At 42.6% G+C, this 6,005-nt stretch overlaps 1 protein-coding gene across 1 annotated transcript in view; it reads left to right on the top strand.

Annotated features, from left to right (window-relative positions):
• The first annotated feature begins 783 nt into the window (after positions 1 to 783).
• Positions 784 to 6,005, top strand: part of fbxw7 (F-box and WD repeat domain containing 7) — a 74,514-nt gene continuing 69,292 nt past the window's right edge. Inside the window, exon 1 of the mRNA XM_062564687.1 lies at positions 784 to 1,280. The gene's annotated coding sequence lies outside the window, so the exon portion shown is untranslated. The remainder of the gene's footprint in view (positions 1,281 to 6,005) is intronic.

The raw sequence follows: 6,005 nt of genomic DNA, 5'->3' as shown, positions 1-6,005 counted from the left end.
AGGATTTCAGACTCTCCCTGGAGGATCCAGATACAGGACATGAAAATGAACGTGAGCCAAAGGTAACCACGACTTGCACCACAAGCCTTACCTAAGCTGCAGCAGCAGCAGTGGGGGAAGTTATAATCTATTATAACTTTTTTTAGATTTCTTTCAGTCTCTGAGTAAATGGGGCCCATCGTAAAACATGACTGTACACCATGCAAATGTTGATCCCCCTCCAATTTGTGTACTATTTATTATCTTAGATTCTAGATCTTCTTTTTATACTTTTTTGGATATCCTTTTACTACAAAAATGTTTTTTTTAATTAATAATATCAATAATTTTATCAACCCTTGTGGCAAAAAAGGAAAATGGAGAATCATACACATGTTTTGTGTAGATTTGCTTTAAATGCATTTTTTAAAGTTTACTTTTATCAATGGTTAGGTTTGTTATCATGTTCTCTATATTATTGTGCTTTTACTTAAATACATATATGTATATAAATATATATTTAAAAAACTGTTGTATCATCATTCTGCTAATAATTACTCCTTTCGCATGTACAGTATATCAAGGCTTAATTGTATTGCTTTTTTCTTTTCAGTGTAATATTTATATAGCCAAATGGTAATGTTTATGAACCAGACATAATATATCTCTGCGTTGTACTTTCAATTAAGTAAGTCTTCACGAAAAATACACTTAAACATCACTCTCACATGGCTCTTATTCGGGGAGTATACCATTGCGTCACAATCGAGCGCCCACGACCAAACAAAACCGCGGCATCATCACGCTGCAACAGCCATTCTCTCCAGTCGGTGGAGTCAGGAGACGAACAAACCTGGCGGTAGTCGAAGAGCCTGTGAACGGCTAATCACTCACAACTGACACGCTATTTGGGCTCAGTGGATGTGTTCCCCCTCTTGCAATGGTCGGACGCCGGCACATGTCGCCCACTAAAAGAACAGAGCCAAAGGGTCGACCAACACTCGTCAGTTTGACACAGCAGCTAACGTTAGCGGTGTTTTACTAGCGAGCTAACACTACACGAACTTGGTCTGTGGAGGCTAGTTAGCACCTCCAGCTAACGCGCTAGCTTCTGTTAGTTTGGTGCAGACACTTGACTTGCTGCTGGTGGGAAACCAAGAAAAGACAGAAGGAGCGTTTCACCTCATCGGAGCCCGTCGTGTTAGCTTCACCCAGCTCCAAGGGATATTTCTGATTGGATACTCAACCATAAGGAATTACCGGAGAGGCCTGCTGTCTTTATTCATCCCCACATTTCTGAGGTAAACACATGATAAAATTACAAAGTGCAAGATCACAACTGGGGAATCACGTAGAAATTCACTAGTGAAGCGGGGCCCTAGCATTAGCCAGCTAACGAATAGCTCGTCCGTTAGCCGAGTTAGCATTGCTAATGCTATCCAGCTTAACGCACTTCTGTTGATGTGGAGTTTGTAGGCAACTTGTAAGAAGTTAACGGTGTCAGTGTGGATCGCCTCAGCGTGTCGCAATAACTCAAACATCCATTTAAACAATCGTACCGTTTGTTACTTCTATTGGCTCCCCCTGTCGCTTAAACTTTTGACTGTTGAAACAAGCCGATCAAACTTGAGTTAAAAGCTGCAAAGTGGGATGACTTCGATCCGCATGCAACACGTCAACTATGCGATGAGCTCAAACTCTAGTACGATGCAATCCAGGAGCTCTGTGCTCTGTTTTTGTCATTATAACCAAGACTTTCTCTTAATGGTTTGTCAGAGCCTATGCGCACTCGACTTCTACCTCACCTATAGCACAGCTTTAGCGAAATCCAGATGTTCTCGTGGGCACTGGGACGAGATGAATGCACGGGACCATTGCTGCAGTTTGTGGGCTCTTCAGAGATTTCTGTTGCTAACATTTCGGGTCCCTAATATATGGCCTCACTTTTGACAATTCACATGAGCAGTTTCACTCCTGAAGTAAGTGTGCTGACTGACCGTTTAAAGCAGATCCATCAGTCTCCATCCCATATATCTAGTTGTCACTCTATTAGGTGCTCCTTGTGAAAACCAATCAGTTCTTCAAAACTATAATGGTTTTTCAAGGTCCATGTTACAAGGATGTAGTCACATGTGTATGTACACACAACTGGGATAGTGCTGCAGAACACTTTAAAACTTGAGTCTGACCCCGAGTGCCTCATGTCTAAGGTTGGTGCAATCTGCAGGCGTCTATTCGCACGGATTCAAGTCTGGAACTGTTCGTTACACGTTGCTGCTAAACTAGAACTTGCATAAATGGCAAATAGTGTTTCAGTTTCATTCATGTCCACACCCCGATTCTCTCGTGTTTGACCGTATGGTGTCTGCCTCTCGTGGGGTTTTTCGAAGTCCGAGAGCCAGTTGGGTTTGGTGTAAACATCTATAAGGTTAAGACAACTTGCTTTCCGTAATAGGAAAGGAATTTCACAAAAGGTTTTCAACTGTTGTTAAACCATTGTCGGTAAATATATGAAGTCACGTCTAATGACACTCATTGCCGGAGCTAATACAGGTTTAACCTACTACTTCCTTGTGTTAGTTTTAAATAGGATGTAGACGAGTTCTTTCTATTCTGTCCAGCAAATTTTGTAGTTTTCCCACGAATACTAAAAATCTGGCTTGTTATTTGTTTGCTGTTTTGAATTTGACACGGACACTTCCATACTTATGTTTAAAAAAAGATACATGTATATATATCTATATAGATATGTGACCTCGAAAGAGCTCATCTACTGAGGACACTTAACACAGTCACCAAAAGTGTTTATTTAATTCAAAGCCAACCGAGAAGAACCATAAAATATTGCATGAAGGTGTTGCTTCATCTCTGTGGTTAAGGAAATATAAAGTTAGAGTACTCTTGTGCCAAAATGCTTTTTTTCTGATTGTTGCTGCAAGGCCTTGGAGAGCGGGAGATGAGGGGTTTCCTAGATTTTGTTTGCGGAAAGCGTCACATTCCCACACACACGCGCACACGCACACATTCCCACACTGACTGTCACTGTGTAGCTGACCTCGGGGCCTTCCTCAAACCATTCTCGTATGGACAGTGAGATTTCCTGGCTTTGTAATTTGCATTGACCAAACAGAAGAAGGGTATGAGTCAGATTGGTTAAGGTGGTTAATAGATGGGAAGTGTGGTATACATTCCTGCAGATAGGAGTGATCTAATGCAGAACATTTTATCATGTCAAGCCAATGTTTGCTTTAAGAAAAAAAAGATACTTCCTGTGGGCAACCACTCAACCATGTTAAGCCAATAATTAAATGTATCATTGTCCTGCGTTATTGAGGAAACTGCATGTACATGTTTTCTAAAGATCTGCCCCACCCCCCCCCACCCCCCTCAGTGCCATCTCTATACTTTACTCTCAAAGGCCGTGGACAGATTTGTCGCTTTTTCCTTTCAAACCGTTACCCTGGAATACAGGGTAAATAAAGAGCTGGTGGCAGTGTAGGCGTTTCAAGGTCCCAGATGGTCCTGGTTGAAGTAGAAAGGACCAGGAGGACAAGGACTGCAGAGGGGAGCATCTTGTGTTGAAGCGGAGTGCAGTCAGGTTATAATGGGCCGTCTTTTGGGACCCAGAACACTGTCTAGTGAACGGGACATGTGGCTAATGAGTGCATCAGGACATCTGCTGGATTGGGCCTGTTGATGGTGCTGGTTTTATGAGGGGAAAAAGGGGGACAGTATGAGGACGCATGATGAATTTGAGGACTTGAGCGAGTGCAAGGCCCGGTTACTGTGCATGGGGGGGGGGGGAGGGAGGGAATGTTTCAGCTGTAAAGGGGAGAGAAGAGAGTTGATTTGAGTCAGTCTTATTAAACATATGCCACCTTTTGGAAAATAAACTTAAAAAAGCTGGAGAAGAAGCAAGTGGTGGAAGTAGTTTGTGTTTGTGGGGAAAATGTTGTAGACGGAGTTCGTAGACGGGGAAATGGAGAACGAAATAAAATGCGACTAAGAGAAGCAAAAATATTGGAAGAGCATGCGCTACAAAAGTCCTGTGTGTGTGTGTGTGTGTGTTTGGCAGAGGCATTTGAGAGAAAGTGAGATCAAGGAATGAGGGCTTTTCTGTTGGAAGTACAAGCCACCCTAAAGAGAGGATTCCCCAGGAAGTTCCTCAAGAGGGACTTCAGAGCAACACGGAGGGTGGAAAAGTCCTATTGGTTTTTTTTCCGTCCTATTATGTACATTATTCAGGGCACTAAATGGAACATCTTTACTGAAATTGAAATACAGGACACTATATTCTGTTAGTAGCGATAGTCTTGTGATGTTTGGGGTTTCCGGCCACATGGATGTGAGGCATGCTAACATTAGCTTTGCACTCGTTAGCATCCCAGCTCCTCTGAATCGATGTGAGGTAGTGGGAGATGTAGCGGCTGCTAGGCAGTCTCTTGTGTTACCGTGGCAATACTCTGTCTGTTAGATTCTAGTTGAGACCAAATAACCATTGCTGCCCAAGTCAGATTGTATGTGAAGTTTGATTTTAAATATCAGGGTCTTAAGTTAAATTTGTGTAACTTCAAATCCCATTCAGACATGATTTAATTAAATTCTCGTGCTCCGCTGTTACCAACCCACCTTTTAATTGTACGCTTGTGGGGAAAAAAATGTAACTACCCGTTGTTAAATTCACTATATCTTTATTCATTTTGTCGCAAGCTTTGACCGTCCATACTGTGATGTAGAGACCTTCTGGTCTCTTAACTCCTACAACTCGTTGAAGCACATTAAGGAGAGACGTGCAGACCGCTGAGCGTGGGTTGTCAATGGTCCTCTGCTCTGTATCTGTGAGGCACAAGGAGCATTTTAATAATTCAGTGCTGTGCCACGCAGCCCAGTTGGTTAATGAACACATAGGATTCTCCCAGGCATATTGCTTTGATGTGCGCTCTGCTGTGAGACATAGTGGGGGGGGGGGGCACATTGGGACAAAACAGGTCAATAGTGGGTAAATTATATTTCAAAATTGTGCGGTGGCAGACATTTCTTTAGCCTGAAGATGAGTTAAAATAGGAGAGTGGAGGTGAATCCCTCCACCCTTTCCTTGGAAAGACCCCTTCTTTGTCTCTTGGTGCTGAAAAAGCACATTTGTAGCAGTTTGAGCATCACTTCACTCGTCATCGTATGTACAGGAACGTGGGATGGGGCAGTGTTCTCACAGAGAGCAGATCTTACAGTGGTAAAATCGGTTGAATTGTGTGGTTTTGAATCGTTTGAGGGGCGTCTCTGAGGCTTTTTGAAATCGGCACTTCCACATTCTAGAGAGTAAATTGGGAACATGTTTCTGAAATTCATTTTAAATGTATCTTTCCATGTCGATGTGTCCTTGGGCAAAACTCTTCATCCCAAATTGATCCCGGATGCTGTACCTGCGCTGTGTGAACGTCACTGTTGCTGACGGGCAGGTGGCACCTTGCGTTTTAAATCTGTCCAAGGCACGTTGGTTTATCGTGATGGAAAAACATCATCGCCGCCAAGGAGGTTTTTTCTTCTTTTTTGTTGTTATTCAGTTTGTTTGTCAGGATTACGGAAAATCTACCAACCCGCGGCTTGTCACAACGCCTGGTGAAAGGGTGATGCCCAGGGAATTTAGGAGCAGCTGCAAATCACTGAGCCGATCCACTGATTATTACACTGGAAACGGCCTTGCAGGAGGTCTGCGCTTTCAGATAAACAGGTTTCCGTATGCCATTTGTACCCAGATTTCTATTGTAATATATTTGTGATCTCGTTTGATTCAATTGCGATTTATTTAAATTATAAGAACTAAACATTTTTCAGATGAGCTGAATCAAAAATCCAAATACCTCTTCACTCTAAACACACAATAACAAACCATTTTGTTCTTTAGACATCCAGCAGTTAGAGCAACAATATGAATTATTTGGAGTTGTCTTTTTGGCCGCCTGATAAATGTTAGTCGATGATTCTCTCTCTCACAGCTTCGTTTCGGTCCCCTCAGACTCCTGAAGTTG

The sequence above is a fragment of the Pungitius pungitius genome, chromosome 9, assembly GCF_949316345.1.
Source record: "Pungitius pungitius chromosome 9, fPunPun2.1, whole genome shotgun sequence".
NCBI classification, from domain to species: Eukaryota; Metazoa; Chordata; class Actinopteri; order Perciformes; family Gasterosteidae; genus Pungitius; species Pungitius pungitius.
Note: the sequence above shows the minus strand (reverse complement) of the source record. Positions and strands in the feature narration are given on the sequence as shown.